This window comes from Lolium perenne, chromosome 3 (genome assembly GCF_019359855.2).
Source record: "Lolium perenne isolate Kyuss_39 chromosome 3, Kyuss_2.0, whole genome shotgun sequence".
Taxonomy (NCBI): Eukaryota; Viridiplantae; Streptophyta; class Magnoliopsida; order Poales; family Poaceae; genus Lolium; species Lolium perenne.
In genome coordinates this window covers 221104739-221123298 of record NC_067246.2, presented here as the reverse complement: position 1 = coordinate 221123298, position 18560 = coordinate 221104739, and positions in this window count along the sequence as shown.

Genomic DNA, 18560 nt, shown 5'->3' with positions numbered 1-18560 from the left:
CCACATACTAAACGGGCCGGCCCTTTAAGAGGAAAGTGGGACCCACCTGTGTTTTTGGCCCGGCCCACTAGCGTGTTGGGCCGGCCCACTTGCTATATGGTGGACCCCACATACTAAATGGGCCGGCCCTTTAACAGGAAAGTGGGACCCACCAGTGTTTTGGCCCGGCCCACTATCTTGTTGGGCCGGCCCACTTGCTATATGGTGGACCCCACATACTAAATGGGCCAGCCCTTTAACTAGAAAGTGGGACCCACCTGTGTTTTTGGCCCGGCCCACTATCTTGTTGGGCCGGCCCACTTGCTATATGGTGGACCCCACATACTAAATGGGCTGGCCCTTTAACAGGAAAGTGGGACCCACCGGTGCTTTTGGCCCGACCTTTGGCTTGTTGGGCCAGCCCATTTGATCAAATGTGGACCCCACGTACTAAATGGGCCGGCCCGATAGCAGGAAAGTGGGACCCACATGCTAATTGGGCCGGCCCAATAACTTCTTGGGCCGGCCCAGTTGCTTTAATGTGGACCCCACATTGTAAATGGGCCGGCCCGATACCAGGAAAGTGGGTCCCACATGTCTTGTGGGCCGGCCCTTTTGCCTGTTGACCGGTCAAACGAGTGCATTCGGCCCGGCCCACATGCTTAGTGGGCCGGCCCATTAAAGTTTTGACCAGTCAACCTTAGAGGTTAGGCCCGGCCCACGTAACTAATGGACCAGCCCAGCTATATAGTTGACCGGTCAAACTAAGTCAGCTGGCCCGGCCCGCAAACTTAATGGGCCGGCCCGCTTAAGACGTGGTAGGCCTCGTGTGGGCCTACCATCTACCACGGGGTTTCAGCCGGTTAACGCCGTTAATCGCGATTAACGGCGTACGCCATGTGTCGGTTGCATGACGTCGGCGATCAACGGGCTCCCGGAAACACTTGGGCAACGGTCCGATTTTCCGTGGCGGAAGGGCGCCCAAGCGCGACGGACCGAAAAAATCATCGTAGGACTTTGCCTGACGCAGTTTCCACAACAGAACCCATATCGTCGGGTTAGGCCCATAGGCGACGAAAAATACCCCTTAGCGGACGATTTTGAGACGTTGTCTATCAGAACTTTTCTTGTAGTGTATTCTTTTAAAATTCAAACATATGGTAAGCATTCTTATGTCATATAGTAAGCATTCAAGTTGATAAACAAGGTTTGGACATATTCAAACCAGACAAATCATGTATCTACCACCTAACCCTCAACTAGCTCGGTCGATTTTATGAAAGTCTAGCATGAAGAGAAGTGGTTTTTGGTTTCAAACATGGAAATTTCAAAAAAAACTCCCAAGAGTTACATTTTGGAGTGACTTAAGAAGGATAGATGCTTAATTTTTCATATTCATGTTTTAAACTTGTTTAAATCATGGTCAAACACCTAGGATTTGACCTAGATTCAAATGGGTAGAAAATTTAAAAAAATCAGAAAAATGAAAAACCAAAGTATATAGTCTTCTTATGTCATGTAGTAAGCATTCAAGTTGATAAACAAGGTCTAGACATATTCAAACTAGACAAACCAGTATCTACCCCCTAACCCCTAAACTCTGTCTTATGAAGTCTAGCATGAAGAGAAGTGGTTTTGGGTTTCAAACATGGAAATTTCAAAAACCTCCCAAAATCTTCATTTTAGAGTGACTAAGAAAGATACAAGCTTCCCTTTTCATTTTCATGTTTTAAACTTGTTTAAATCTTGGCCAAACCTAGGATTTGACCAAAAGATTCAAATGGGCATAGAAATTCAGAAAAAAAAATCAAAAGAATGAAAAACCAAAGGACATAGCATTCTTATGTCATATATATAGTAAGCATTCAAGTTGATAAACAAGGTCTAGACATATTCAAACCAGAAAATCATGTATATATCTACCCCTAACCCTAAACTCTGTCTTATGAAGTCAAGCATGCATGAAGAGAAGTGGTTTTTGGTTTCAAACATGGAAATTTCAAAAACCCTCCCTAGAGCTACATTTTGGAGTGACTAAGAAGGATAGATGCTTAATTTTTCATATTCATGATTTAAACTTGTTTAAACCATGGTCAAACCTAGGATTTGACAAAGATTCAAATGGGCATAATTTAAAAAAAAAATCAAAAAATGAAAAACCAAGGCACATAGTCTTCTTATGTCATATAGTAAGCATTCAATTAAGTTGATAAACAAGGTCTAGACATATTCAAACCAGGAAAATCATGTATCTACCCCCTAACCCTAGCTAAACTATGTCTTATGAAGTCAAGCATGCATGAAGAGAAGTGGTTTTTGGTTTCAAACGTTTAAGCCAAAAGCCCCTTTTCAAATATTTCAAACTTATTCAAATTTGGTTCAAATTTGAAAGACATACAAGTTATAGAACACATAGTGCATACATTTTCACACATACTGTACTTGATGCTAACCCTATAGTTTGAGGCCATTTGGATGAGGTCGAAAAAATTATTGGATTAGAATCGTGTTGTTCGAACCCCGTAGTTGGATTTTTTTTGAACCTTGATCTATAGAACTGGGCAAAACCCTAGTTTAACCTTTTTATTATTACTATGCAGCACATGTGTGTTTGCCCGTCGAGTGAAACACGGAGGAAGAGGGATCGCTCGGAAGGAGAGAAGAAGGGAGAGCATTATGGTATCTCCCCTTTTTCGGGTGATGATGTTGACTGTTGTGCAGGGTTTGTCAGTGAGCAGGAGGTGCGAGCGAGCGAGCGAGCGAGTCGAGCGAGGCCGAGAATGAGAGAGATTTTTTTTTATGAGAGGGACACCGAAGGATCCTGAAGGACCCAGAGACGTCCAGTACTCATCCTGATGCGTCTTCTCTTGACAAAGAAGATGGCTGGGAGTTTGCGTACCTATTGCACGTGACTTGTGCTCACTGAAGTGTGGGACCTCACGCATGGGCACCACACGTAAGTGACAGACCTGTTGGTGTAAAAACTCGATTGATTATTATAGTGCATTAGAACAAAGTTTCCTATGGATTCAAAGGGTAGGAAATCCAAGTTAACTCATTTACATCCATGAAGCAAAGTTAACATATCTATCAGTTGGTACATTTTGGAGTGACTAAGAAGCATCCATGCTTACTTATTCGTTTTCACGTGTTAAACTTGTCTAAATCTTGGTCAAACCATGAAATTTCCATGTTTGAAACTTCTCTTCCTGCATGCTTGCCTTCATAAGACAGAGTTTAGGGTTAGGGGTAGATATATACATGATTTTATGGTTTGAATATGTCTAGACCTTGTTTATCAACTTGAATAATGCTTACTATATATATGACATAAGAATGCTATGTCCTTTGTTTTTCATTCTTTTGATTTTTTTCTGAATTTTTATGCCCATTTGAATCTTTTGGTCAAATCCTAGGTTTGACCCAGATTTAAACAAGTTTAAAACATGAAAATGAACAGGGAATCTTGTATCCTTCTTAGTCACTCTAAAATGAAGTTTTTGGGAGGTTTTTGAAATTTCCATGTTTGAAACCCAAAACCACTTCTCTTCATGCTTGAGTTCATAAGACAGAGTTTAGGGTTAGGTGATAGATACATGATTTCTATGTTTTGAATATGTCTAGAGACCTTGTTTATGATTACTATATATATGACATAATAAGACCTTGGTTTTTCATAATTTTTTTGATTTTTTGAATTTTTATGCCAATTTGAATCTTGATCAAATTCTAGGTTTGGCCAAGATTTGAACAAGTTTAAATCATGAATATGAAAAATTAAGCATCTATCCTTCTTAGTCACTCCAAAACTCTTGGGAGGGTTTTTGAAATTTCCATGTTTGAGACCAAAACCACTTCTCTTCATGCATGCTTGACTTAATTCATAAGATAGAGTTTAATTAGGGTTAAGTTAGGGGTAGATATATACATGATTTTCTGGTTTGAATATGTATAGGCCTTGTTTATCAACTTGAATGCTTACTACATATATGACATAAGAATGCTATGTCCTTTGTTTTTTCATTCTCTTGATTTTTTCTCAATTGTTATGCCCATTTGAATCTTTTGGTCAAATCATAGGTTTGACCAATATTTAAACAAGTTTAAAACAAGAAAATGAAAAGGTAATCATGGATCCTTGTTAGTCACTCTAAAATGAAGCTTTTGGGATGTTCTTGAAATTTACATGTTTGAAACCCAAAACGACTTCTCTTCATGCTTGACTTCATAAGACAGAATTTAGCGGTTAGGGGTAGATACATGATTTGTCTAGTTTGAATATGTCCAGACCTTGTTTATCAATTTTAATGATTACTATATGACATAAGAAGACTATATGTGCTTTGCTTACTATATGACATAAGAAGACTATGTGATTTGACCAAGATAATTTAAACAAGTTTAAAACATGAAAATGAAAAGGGAAGCTTGTATCCTTCTTAGTCACTCGAAAATGAAGTTTTTTGGGAGGTTTTTGAAATTTCCATGTTTGAAACCCAAAACCACTTCTCTTCATGATAGACTTCATAAGACAGAGTTTAGGGGTTAGGGGGTAGATACATGGTTTGTCTAGTTTGAATATGTCTAGACCTTGTTTATCAAATTGAATGCTTACTAGCTACATGACATAAGAAGACTATGTACTTTGGTTTTTCATTTTGCTGTTTTTTCATTTTCTGTCCATTTGAATCTTGGTTAAATCCTAGGTTTGACCATGATTTATACAAGTTTAAAACATGAATATGAAAAATTAAGCATCTATCCTTCTCAAGTCACTCCAAAATGTAACTCTTGGGAGGGTTTTTGAAATTTCCATGTTTGAAACCAAAAACCACTTCTCTTCATGCATGCTTGACTTTCATAAAATCGACCGAGATTAGGGTTAGGGGGCAGATACATGATTTGTCTGGTTTGAATATGTCCAAACATTGTTTATGAACTTGAATGCTTACTATATGACATAAGAAGACTATATTCTTTTAAAATTCAAACATATGGTAAGCATTCTTATGTCATATAGTGAGCATTCAAGTTGATAAACAAGGTTTGGACATATTCAAACCAGACAAATCATGTATCTACCACCTAACCCTCAACTAGCTCGGTCGATTTTATGAAAGTCTAGCATGAAGAGAAGTGGTTTTTGGTTTCAAACATGGAAATTTCAAAAAAAAAACTCCCAAGAGTTACATTTTGGAGTGACTTAAGAAGGATAGATGCTTATTTTTTCATATTCATGTTTTAAACTTGTTTAAATCATGTTTAAACACCTAGGATTTGACCTAGATTCAAATGGGTAGAAAATTTAAAAAAATCAGAAAAATGAAAAACCAAAGTATATAGTCTTCTTATGTCATGTAGTAAGCATTCAAGTTGATAAACAAGGTCTAGACATATTCAAACTAGACAACCCAGTATCTACCCCCTAACCCCTAAACTCTGTCTTATGAAGTCTAGCATGAAGAGAAGTGGTTTTGGGTTTCAAACATGGAAATTTCAAAAACCTCCCAAAATCTTCGTTTTAGAGTGACTAAGAAGGATACAAGCTTCCCTTTTTCATTTTCATGTTTTAAACTTGTTTAAATCTTGGCCAAACCTAGGATTTGACCAAAAGATTCAAATGGGCATAGAAATTCAGAAAAAAATCAAAAGAATGAAAAACCAAAGGACATAGCATTCTTATGTCATATATATAGTAAGCATTCAAGTTGATAAACAAGGTCTAGACATATTCAAACCAGAAAATCATGTATATATCTACCCCTATCCCTAAACTCTGTCTTATGAAGTCAAGCATGCATGAAGAGAAGTGGTTTTTGGTTTCAAACATGGAAATTTCAAAAACCCTCCCTAGAGCTACATTTTGGAGTGACTAAGAAGGATAGATGCTTAATTTTTCATATTCATGATTTAAACTTGTTTAAACCATGGTCAAACCTAGGATTTGACCAAGATTCAAATGGGCATAATTTAAAAAAAATCAAAAAATGAAAAACCAAGGCACATAGTCTTCTTATGTCATATAGTAAGCATTCAATTAAGTTGATAAACAAGGTCTAGACATATTCAAACCAGGAAAATCATGTATCTACCCCCTAACCCTAGCTAAACTATGTCTTATGAAGTCAAGCATGCATGAAGAGAAGTGGTTTTTGGTTTCAAACGTTTAAGCCAAAAGCCCCTTTTCAAATATTTCAAACTTATTCAAATTTGGTTCAAATTTGAAAGACATACAAGTTATAGCACACATAGTGCATACATTTTCACACATACTGCACTTGATGCTAACCCTATAGTTTGAGGCCATTTGGATGAGGTCGAAAAAATTCTTGGATTAGAATCGTGTTGTTCGAACCCCGTAGTTGGATTTTTTTTGAACCTTGATCTATAGAACTGGGCAAAACCCTAGTTTAACCTATTTAATTATAGATTCGTATATCGATTTTTCTACAGTACCTTTTTATTATTACTATGCAGCACATGTGTGTTTGCCCGTCGAGTGAAACACGGAGGAAGAGGGATCGCTCGGAAGGAGAGAAGAAGGGAGAGCATTATGGTGTCTCCCCTTTTTCGGGTGATGATGTTGACTGTTGTGCAGGGTTTGTCAGTGAGCAGGAGGTGCGAGCGAGCGAGCGAGTCGAGCGAGGCCGAGAATGAGAGAGATTTTTTTTTATGAGAGGGACAACCGAAGGATCCTGAAGGACCCAGAGACGTCCAATACGCATCCTGATGCGTCTTCTCTTGACAAAGAAGATGGCTGGGAGTTTGCGTGCCTATTGCACATGACTTGTGCTCACTGAAGTGTGGGACCTCATGCATGGGCACCACACGTAAGTGACAGACCTGTTGGTGTAAAAACTCGATTGATTATTATAGTGCATTAGAACAAAGTTCCCTATGGATTCAAAGGGTAGGAAATCCAAGTTAACTCATTTACATCCATGAAGCAAAGTTAACATATCTATCAGTTGGTACATTTTGGAGTGACTAAGAAGCATCCATGCTTACTTATTCGTTTTCACGTGTTAAACTTGTCTAAATCTTGGTCAAACCATGAAATTTCCATGTTTGAAACTTCTCTTCCTGCATGCTTGCCTTCATAAGACAGAGTTTAGGGTTAGGGGTAGATATATACATGATTTTATGGTTTGAATATGTCTAGACCTTGTTTATCAACTTGAATAATGCTTACTATATATATGACATAAGAATGCTATGTCCTTTGTTTTTCATTCTTTTGATTTTTTTCTGAATTTTTATGCCCATTTGAATCTTTTGGTCAAATCCTAGGTTTGACCCAGATTTAAACAAGTTTAAAACATGAAAATGAAAAGGGAAGCTTGTAGCCTTCTTAGTCACTCTAAAATGAAGTTTTTGGGAGGTTTTTGAAATTTCCATGTTTGAAACCCAAAACCACTTCTCTTCATGCTTGAGTTCATAAGACAGAGTTTAGGGTTAGGTGGTAGATACATGATTTGTATGTTTTGAATATGTCTAGAGACCTTGTTTATGATTACTATATATATGACATAATAAGACCTTGGTTTTTCATATTTTTTTGATTTTTTGAATTTTTATGCCCATTTGAATCTTGGTCAAATTCTAGATTTGGCCAAGATTTGAACAAGTTTAAATCATGAATATGAAAAATTAAGCATCTATCCTTCTTAGTCACTCCAAAACTCTTGGGAGGGTTTTTGAAATTTCCATGTTTGAGACCAAAACCACTTCTCTTCATGCATGCTTGACTTCATAAGACAGAGTTTAATTAGGGTTAAGTCAGGGGTAGATATATACATGATTTTCTGGTTTGAATATGTATAGGCCTTGTTTATCAACTTGAATGCTTACTATATATGTGACATAAGAATGCTATGTCCTTTGTTTTTTCATTCTCTTGATTTTTTCTGAATTGTTATGCCCATTTGAATCTTTTGGTCAAATCATAGGTTTGACCAATATTTAAACAAGTTTAAAACAAGAAAATGAAAAGGTAATCATGGATCCTTCTTAGTCACTCTAAAATGAAGCTTTTGGGATGTTCTTGAAATTTACATGTTTGAAACCCAAAACCACTTCTCTTCATGCTAGACTTCATAAGACAGAGTTTAGGGGTTAGGGGGTAGATACATGGTTTGTCTAGTTTGAATATGTCTAGACCTTGTTTATCAAATTGAATGCTTACTAGCTACATGACATAAGAAGACTATGTACTTTGGTTTTTCATTTTGCTGTTTTTTTATTTTCTGTCCATTTGAATCTTGGTCAAATCATAGGTTTGACCAATATTTAAACAAGTTTAAAACAAGAAAATGAAAAGGTAATCATGGATCCTTCTTAGTCACTCTAAAATGAAGCTTTTGGGATGTTCTTGAAATTTACATGTTTGGAACCCAAAACGACTTCTGTTCATGCTTGACTTCATAAGACAGAATTTAGCGGTTAGGGGTAGATACATGATTTGTCTAGTTTGAATATGTCTAGACCTTGTTTATCAATTTTAATGCTTACTATATGACATAAGAAGACTATATGTGCTTTGCTTACTATATGACATAAGAAGACTATGTGATTTGACCAAGATAATTTAAACAAGTTTAAAACATGAAAATGAAAAGGGAAGCTTGTATCCTTCTTAGTCACTCGAAAATGAAGTTTTTTGGGAGGTTTTTGAAATTTCCATGTTTGAAACCCAAAACCACTTCTCTTCATGCTAGACTTCATAAGACAGAGTTTAGGGGTTAGGGGGTAGATACATGGTTTGTCTAGTTTGAATATGTCTAGACCTTGTTTATCAAATTGAATGCTTACTAGCTACATGACATAAGAAGACTATGTACTTTGGTTTTTCATTTTTCTGTTTTTTCATTTTCTGTCAATTTGAATCTTGGTTAAATCCTAGGTTTGACCATGATTTATACAAGTTTAAAACATGAATATGAAAAAATTAAGCATCTATCCTTCTTAAGTCACTCCAAAATGTAACTCTTGGGAGGGTTTTTGAAATTTCCATGTTTGAAACCAAAAACCACTTCTCTTCATGCATGCTTGACTTTCATAAAATCGACCGAGATTAGGGTTAGGGGGCAGATACATGATTTGTCTGGTTTGAATATGTCCAAACATTGTTTATGAACTTGAATGCTTACTATATGACATAAGAAGACTATATTCTTTTAAAATTCAAACATATGGTAAGCATTCTTATGTCATATAGTAAGCATTCAAGTTGATAAACAAGGTTTGGACATATTCAAACCAGACAAATCATGTATCTACCACCTAACCCTCAACTAGCTCGGTCGATTTTATGAAAGTCTAGCATGAAGAGAAGTGGTTTTTGGTTTCAAACATGGAAATTTCAAAAAAACTCCCAAGAGTTACATTTTGGAGTGACTTAAGAAGGATAGATGCTTAATTGTTCATATTCATGTTTTAAACTTGTTTAAATCATGGTCAAACACCTAGGATTTGACCAAGATTCAAATGGGTAGAAAATTTAAAAAAATCAGAAAAATGAAAAACCAAAGTATATAGTCTTCTTATGTCATGTAGTAAGCATTCAAGTTGATAAACAAGGTCTAGACATATTCAAACTAGACAAACCAGTATCTACCCCCTAACCCCTAAACTCTGTCTTATGAAGTCTAGCATGAAGAGAAGTGGTTTTGGGTTTCAAACATGGAAATTTCAAAAACCTCCCAAAATCTTCATTTTAGAGTGACTAAGAAGGATACAAGCTTCCCTTTTCATTTTCATGTTTTAAACTTGTTTAAATCTTGGCCAAACCTAGGATTTGACCAAAAGATTCAAATGGGCTTAGAAATTCAGAAAAAAATCAAAAGAATGAAAAACCAAAGGACATATCATTCTTATGTCATATATATAGTAAGCATTCAAGTTGATAAACAAGGTCTAGACATATTCAAACCAGAAAATCATGTATATATCTACCCCTAACCCTAAACTCTGTCTTATGAAGTCAAGCATGCATGAAGAGAAGTGGTTTTTTGGTTTCAAACATGGAAATTTCAAAAACCCTCCCTAGAGCTACATTTTGGAGTGACTAAGAAGGATAGATGCTTAATTTTTCATATTCATGATTTAAACTTGTTTAAACCATGGTCAAACCTAGGATTTGACCAAGATTCAAATGGGCATAATTTAAAAAAAATCAAAAAATGAAAAACCAAGGCACATAGTCTTCTTATGTCATACAGTAAGCATTCAATTAAGTTGATAAACAATGTCTAGACATATTCAAACCAGGAAAATCATGTATCTACCCCCTAACCCTAGCTAAACTATGTCTTATGAAGTCAAGCATGCATGAAGAGAAGTGGTTTTTGGTTTCAAACGTTTAAGCCAAAAGCCCCTTTTCAAATATTTCAAACTTATTCAAATTTGGTTCAAATTTGAAAGACATACAAGTTATAGCACACATAGTGCATACATTTTCACACATACTGCACTTGATGCTAACCCTATAGTTTGAGGCCATTTGGATGAGGTCGAAAAAATTCTTGGATTAGAATCGTGTTGTTCGAACCCCGTAGTTGGATTTTTTTTGAACCTTGATCTATAGAACTGGGCAAAACCCTAGTTTAACCTTTTTATTATTACTATGCAGCACATGTGTGTTTGCCCGTCGAGTGAAACACGGAGGAAGAGGGATCGCTCGGAAGGAGAGAAGAAGGGAGAGCATTATGGTGTCTCCCCTTTTTCGGGTGATGATGTTGACTGTTGTGCAGGGTTTGTCAGTGAGCAGGAGGTGCGAGCGAGCGAGCGAGCGAGCAAGTCGAGCGAGGCTGAGAATGAGAGAAATTTTTTTTTATGAGAGGGACAACCGAAGGATCCTGAAGGACCCAGAGACGTCCAGTACGCATCCTGATGCGTCTTCTCTTGACAAAGAAGATGGCTGGGAGTTTGCGTACCTATTGCACGTGACTTGTGCTCACTGAAGTGTGGGACCTCACGCATGGGCACCACACGTAAGTGACAGACCTGTTGGTGTAAAAACTCGATTGATTATTATAGTGCATTAGAACAAAGTTTCCTATGGATTCAAAGGGTAGGAAATCCAAGTTAACTCATTTACATCCATGAAGCAAAGTTAACATATCTATCAGTTGGTACATTTTGGAGTGACTAAGAAGCATCCATGCTTACTTATTTGTTTTCACTTGTTAAACTTGTCTAAATCTTGGTCAAACCAAGGATTTGACCAAGATTCAAATGGGCAGAAAAATAAAATAAAAAACAGAAAAATGAAAAACCAAATCAAATAGTTTTCTTATGTCACATAGTAAGCATTAAAGTTGATAAACATGTTGCCAAACTATTTGAAGGGCTATTTTCTAAAACACTAGTATGGCAGTATGGTATTTTCCCTAGCTATGTAGAAAATGATGAACAATCCATGCCTTTTGATTGCCTTTTTTGAACCACCTTTGGCTTGACTTCAAATTTAGGTAGGGCAAAATCATGCGGGGAGGGGACGAGTGTTTCTTTTGGATGCATCGCTCGTATTTGCAAGTTTTTGGGGTCCCACAAATTCAGGGTAGCATCATGCATGCCCCCTTCCCCTACCTTCCCGAGCTGAAAAATGTGTTAGCCAAGTAGTAGAATGGCATGACCAACAAGTTTCAAGTAAAATTTTGAATATAACCAAAATGTACCAATTGATAGATGAGTTAACTTGGCTTTATAAATTTCCATGTTTGAAACCCAAAACCACTTCTCTTCATGCTACACTTCATAAACATGAAAAGGAAGACTATTTGCTAATGGAGGGAGTAAGCACTCTTGCTATCAAAAGTACCAAACGATGCATACCAAAATGATTTTTTAGAGGAATACTAGTTCAGATTATTTAATTTTATATTAGCAGGCCAAAATCGAACCCCGTAGTTGCATTTTCTGAAATTGATCCGTAGTACTATGCAGAACCCTAGTTTAACTTATTAATAGATTCGTAGGTCGATTTTTTTACGTTTTTATTATTATTACTAGGCAGCACATGTGTTTGCCCATCCAGTGAAACTCTTTCATTTCATTTTTATTTTTCGCAAGGTCGGGAATCGGAGGAAGAGGGATCACACGGGAGGAGACGAAGGGAGAGCAGTCACGGGGCCCCATTTATTTATGGTGTCTACATTTTTTCGGGTGATTTGACTGTTGTGCAGGGTTGTCAGTGCGCAGAGGGTGCGAGCGAGCGAGGCCGAGAATGAGAGAGATGTTTTTTTTTGTTGGAGGGACAACCGAACAATCCTGAAGGACCCAGATTTCCAATACGCATCAGAGAGCAGTTTACAGCATGACACAAAATAAATAGGAAATTACGTCTAAATCCCTAAGATTTACATGGTAGACCCCAGGCTGAAAGCAAGAAATGCGATCGGGTCCTTAACAGCCACCGTCCGGATTGATCCTCGTCGCAGCCGGGCACGAACCACTTGGCGCGACCAAATCGCCATGGCTAAAGAGCCTGCACACCATGGCCTCCGAGCTGAGCTAGAAACGCCCTGCCAAAACCGGCAGTCAACGGAGGTGGATAATTGGAGAGAGAGAGAGAGAGAGAGAGTCTTGATGCATCTGGCTTGACAAAGAATATGGCTGGGAGTTTGCTTACCTAGCGTACGTGACTTGTGCTCACTGAAGTGTGGGACCTCACGCATGGGAACCACACGTAAGTGACAGACTTGTTGCTCTAATAACTCGGGTGATTATTATACTGTATTAGTACATAGTTTCCTATGGATTCTTCTTAGTCACTCCAAAATGAAGCTTTTGGGAGGTTTTTGAAATTTCCATGTTTGAAACCAAAAACCACTTCTCTTCATGCATGCTTGACTTCATAAGACAGAGTTTAGCTAGGGTTAGGGGTAGATACATGGTTTTCCTGGTTTGAATATGTCTAGACCTTGTTTATCAACTTAATTGAATGCTTACTATATGACATAAGAAGACTACGTGCCTTGGTTTTTCATTTTTTCATTTTTTTAAATTTTATGCCCATTTGAATCTTGGTCAAATCCTAGGTTTTTCATTATTTTAATTTTTTTTGAATTTTTATGCCCATTTGAACGTTTTGGTCAAATCCTAGGTTTGACCAAGATTTAAACAAGTTTAAAACATGAAAATGAAAATGGAACCTTGTATCCTTCTTAGTCACTCTAAAATGAAGTTTTTGGGAGTGTTTTTGAAATTTCCATGTTTGAAACCCAAAACCACTTCTCTTCATGCTAGACTTCATAAGACAGAGTTTAGGGGTTAGGGGGTAGATACATGGTTTGTCTAGTTTGAATATGTCTAGACCTTGTTTATCAAATTGAATGCTTACTAGCTACATGACATAAGAAGACTATGTACTTTGGTTTTTCATTTTGCTGTTTTTTTATTTTCTGTCCATTTGAATCTTGGTCAAATCCTAGGTTTGACCATGATTTATACAAGTTTAAAACATGAATATGAAAAATTAAGCATCTATCCTTCTTAAGTCACTCCAAAATGTAACTCTTGGGAGGGTTTTTGAAATTTCCATGTTTGAAACCAAAAACCACTTCTCGTCATGCTTGACTTTCATAAAATCGGCCGAGATTAGGGTTAGGGGGTAGATACATGATTTGTCTGGTTTGAATATGTCCAAACATTGTTTATGAACTTGAATTCTTACTATATGACATAAGAAGACTATATGCTTTTAAAATTCAAACATATGGTAAGCATTCTTATGAAGTCAAGCATGCATGAAGAAAAGTGGTTTTTGGTTTCAAACATGGAAATTTCAAAAACCCTCCTAAGAGCTACATTTTGGAGTGACTAAGAAGGATAGATGCTAAATTTTTCATATTCATGATTTAAACTTGTTTAAACCATGGTCAAACCTAGGATTCGACAAAGATTCAAATGGGCATAATTTTAAAAAAAATCAAAAAATGAAAAACCAAGGCACATAGTCTTCTTATGTCATTTTATGAGGTTTTTGAAATTTCCATGTTTCACACCCAAAACCACTTCTCTTCATGTTTGAAACCCAAAACCACTTCTCTTCATGCTTGATTAAATCCTAGGTTTGACATAAAAAGACTGTGTGCTTTGGTTTTTCATTTTTATGTTTTTTTTGAATTTTCCGCCCATTTGAATCTTGGTCAAATCGTAGGTTTGACCAAGAGGTAAACAAGTTTAAAACATGAATATGAAAAAGTAAGCATGTATCCTTTTTAGTCACTCCAAAATGAAGCACTTGGGAGGTTATTAAAATTTCTATGTTTGAAACCAAAGACCACTTCTCTTCATGCTTGCTTTCATGATACGTCCAATTTGCATCACTATTTTATATCATAATTTGCTGTTATTCATTGATATATTTCATATTCGGATACAATACTTATGTTATTTCATCTATTTTGCATGTTTCATCATTATTGGAGGATCAAGCACCGGAGCTAGGATTCTGCTGGAAAAAGCACCGTCAGAACGCAATATTTCGGAAGATCAACTGTGGAAGGAAATTATACCAAAAATCCTATTTTTCAAGATTCGAAGGAAGCCAGAAGGAGGAGCTGAGAAGACCCAGGGTGGGCCCACACCATAGGGCGGCGCGGCCCATGGCCTGGCCGCGCCACCATGTGGTGTGGGGGCCCCACAGCCCCTTTCGCCTCCTTTTCTTCGCGAAATCCTTCGTCCCAAAAACCTAAGCCACAGAGGGTACCTCGCGAAGAGTTACAGCCGCCTCTGCGGGGCGGAGAACACCAGAGAGAAAAGAGCTCTCCGGCGGGCAGGAATCCGCCGGGGAAATTCCCTCCGGGAGGGGGAAATCGACGCCATCGTCACCGTCATCGAGCTGGACATCATCTCCATCACCATCATCATCATCTCCACCATCATCACCGCCATCTCCTCCGCAGCACCTCGTCACCGCTGTAGCAATTTGGGTTTGATCTTGATTGTTTGATAGGGGAAACTCTCCCGGTATCGATCTCTACTTGTTGTTGATGCTATTGAGTGAAACCATTGAACCAAGTTTATGTTCAGATTGTTATTCATCATCATATCACCTCTGATCATGTTCCATATGATGTCTTGTGAATAGTTCGTTTAGTTCTTGAGGACATGGGTGATGTCTAAATGTTAGTAGTGAACTATGGATGAGTAATATTCAATGGTATGATATTTAAGTTGTGGTGTTATTCTTCTAGTGGTGTCATGTGAACGTCGACTACATGACACTTCACCATTTATGGGCCTAGGGGAATGCATCTTGTATTCGTTTGCCAATTGCGGGGTTGCCGGAGTGACAGAAACCTAAACCCCCGTTGGTATATCGATGCAGGAGGGATCGCAGGATCTCAGAGTTCAAGGCTGTGGTTAGATTTATTCTTAATTACTTTCTTGTAGTTGCGGATGCTTGCAAGGGGTATAATCACAAGTATGTATTAGTCCTAGGAAGGGCGGTACATTAGCATAGGTTCACCCACACAACACTTATCATAACAATGAAGATTATTTAGCCGTATGTAGCGAAAGCACTAGACTAAAATCCCGTGTGTCCTCGAGAACGTTTGGTCATTATAAGTAAACAAACCGGCTTGTCCTTTGTGCTAAAAAGGATTGGGCCACTCGCTGCAATTGTTACTCTCGCACTTTACTTACTCGTACTTTATTCAACTGTTACATCAAAACCCCCTGAATACTTGTCTGTGAGCATTTACAGTGAATCCTTCATCGAAACTGCTTGTCAACACCTTCTGCTCCTCGTTGGGATCGACATTCTTACTTATCGAAGATACTACGATACACCCCCTATACTTGTGGGTCATCAAGACTATTTTCTGGCGCCGTTGCCGGGGAGTGAAGCGCTATTGGTAAGTGGAATTGGTAAGGAAAACCTTTACTGTTTGTGCTGATTTTATTTCTGCATGCTGCTATAAGTCATTATGGAGAGATCTTCTCTTCAATTTTTATTTGGGAAATCTACTACTACTGCAACGGTAGTGGATGAGGCGCCAGGTGAGGAAGTGATACCATATAAAATACCTATGAAAATTATTGAACGTGTTATGGATAACCGCTATGAAGGGGATGGAACTGTCCACCCTGGAGATCATTTATTGTTCTTGCATGAATTATGCGGTTTATTCAAGTGTGCAGGTATTGCTATGGATGAAGTGAGGAAGAAACTATTCTCTTTATCGCTGTCTGGTAAGGCGGCGCATTGGTATAAATTACTGGATAATGGGGATTCTCTTGAATGGAATGATATTGTGCCCCGGTTTTATTCTAAGTTCTATCCTCCAAGTGAAATTCACAAGGATCGGAATCGCATATATAATTTTTGGCCTCATGATGGAGAGAGTATTGCCCAAGCTTGGGGGAGATTGAAGTCTTTAATGCTCAAATGCCCCATTCATGAGCTTCCTGGTAATGTTATTATTGATAATTTCTATGCAAGACTTTCTTTTCAAGACAAGACCTTGCTGGATACTTCTTGTTCTGGATCATTTACACGCAACAAAGAAGAGTTTAAAAGGGACCTTCTTGATCGGATCCAAGAAAATACTGAAGGTTGGGAGAACGACAAGGATAGAGAATCGTATAATTTATGATTATAAATGCATTGAAGCTTTTATGGATACTGATAAATTTCGTAATATGAGTGCTACATATGGTCTTGATTCTCAAGTTGCTGCAAATCTTTATAAAGCTTTTGCCTCTCATTATGAATTGCCTAAGAAGAATTTTGATAAGTATCATGAACCGTATAAAGATAAAATTGATTCATCTATTAATAAATGCGTTGTAGTTGAAACTGCTGATCATGTTATTCCTGAAGCTTATATTGAAAAAACTCCTTTCCCTGCTAAAATGAAGGAGTACTCTGTTATAAATAGTGCAGTTCATAAAAGTGAAAAGAAACCTGTAGAACCTGAAGAACAAATAAAAGTTGAACCTGCTGTTGCAATAGTTAAAGATCTTGTGACTGAAAATGTGGAGGATGGTCATATTATTTTCTGTGAAGATGCTTCTAATATTGTTTCACATCCTAATAAACCCAAACAAGCTAGTGTTCCTATGCTATCTGTTAAAATTGGTGATCATTGCTATTATGGATTATGTGATATTGGTGCAAGTGTTAGTGCTATTCCTTATGAGCTTTACACGGAGATTATGCATGAAATTGATTCTTGCGAACTTGAAGATATTGATGTGGTTATTCAGCTGGCTAATAGAGAAACTATTTCTCCAATTGGTATTGTTCGAGATGTGGAAGTTCTATGCGGTAAGATTAAATATCCTGCTGACTTTTTGGTACTTGGTTCTGCTGCTAGTGATTATTGTCCTATCATTTTTGGTAGACCTTTTCTAAATACTTTTGGAGCTATTATAGATTGCAAGAAAGAGAAAATTTTGACTAAATTTGCTGGTGAATCTTATGAGTTTAACTTCTCTAAATTTACCAAAACTCCTTATAAATCTGATTTGCCTAGTGATGATTTTAAAATGGAGCAATGTGCATCTATTGTTCTTGTTCCTAACAATCCTTTGCAGCAACATTTGGAGGATAGCGAGAGTGAAGTTTTTAGGAAAGAAAGAGATGAGCTTGAGGAAATTTTTCTTCGCCAACCTATTCTCAAGCATGATTTACCGGTGGAAGATCTGGGTACAACACCGCCACCAAAGGAAGATCCTGTTTTTGATTTAAAGCCTTTGCCTGATAATCTTAAATATGCTCATATTGATGATAAGAAAATATATCCTGTTATTATTAGTTCTAAGCTTTCACAGTTTGAAGAAGAAAGGTTATTGGAAATATTGAAGAAACACCGAGGAGCTATTGGCTACACTCTTGATGATTTGAAGGGGATTTCTCCTTCTATTTGCCAACATGCTATTAATATGGAAGATGATGCAAAGCCTGTTGTTGAACATCAGCGTCGTCTAATTCTGAAGATGAAGGAAGTGGTAAGGAATGAGGTATTAAGACTTCTTGAAGCTGGTATTATATATCCTATTGCTGATAGTAGATGGGTTAGTCCTGTGCATTGCGTTCCCAAGAAAGGAGGAATGACTGTTGTGCCTAATGATAATGATGAGCTCATCCCTCAAAGAGTAGTTGTAGGGTATAGAATGTGCATTGATTTTCGAAAAGTTAATAAAGTTACTAAGAAAGATCATTACCCTTTACCATTTATTGATCAAATGCTAGAAAGATTGTCTAAAAATACTCATTTTTGCTTTCTTGATGGTTATTCTGGGTTTTCACAAATTGCTGTTAAAGCTAAAGATCAAGAGAAAACCACTTTTACTTGTCCCTATGGAACTTATGCTTATAGACGTATGCCTTTTGGTTTATGTAATGCTCCTGCTACTTTTCAAAGATGCATGTCTGCTATTTTTCATGGTTTTTGTGAAAGTATTGTAGAGGTATTCATGGATGATTTTTCCGTCTATGGGAATTCTTTTGATAGTTGCTTGCGAAACCTTGATAAAGTTTTGCAGAGATGTGAAGAAACTAACCTTGTTCTTAATTGAGAGAAATGCCACTTTATGGTTAATGAAGGAATTGTATTGGGACATAA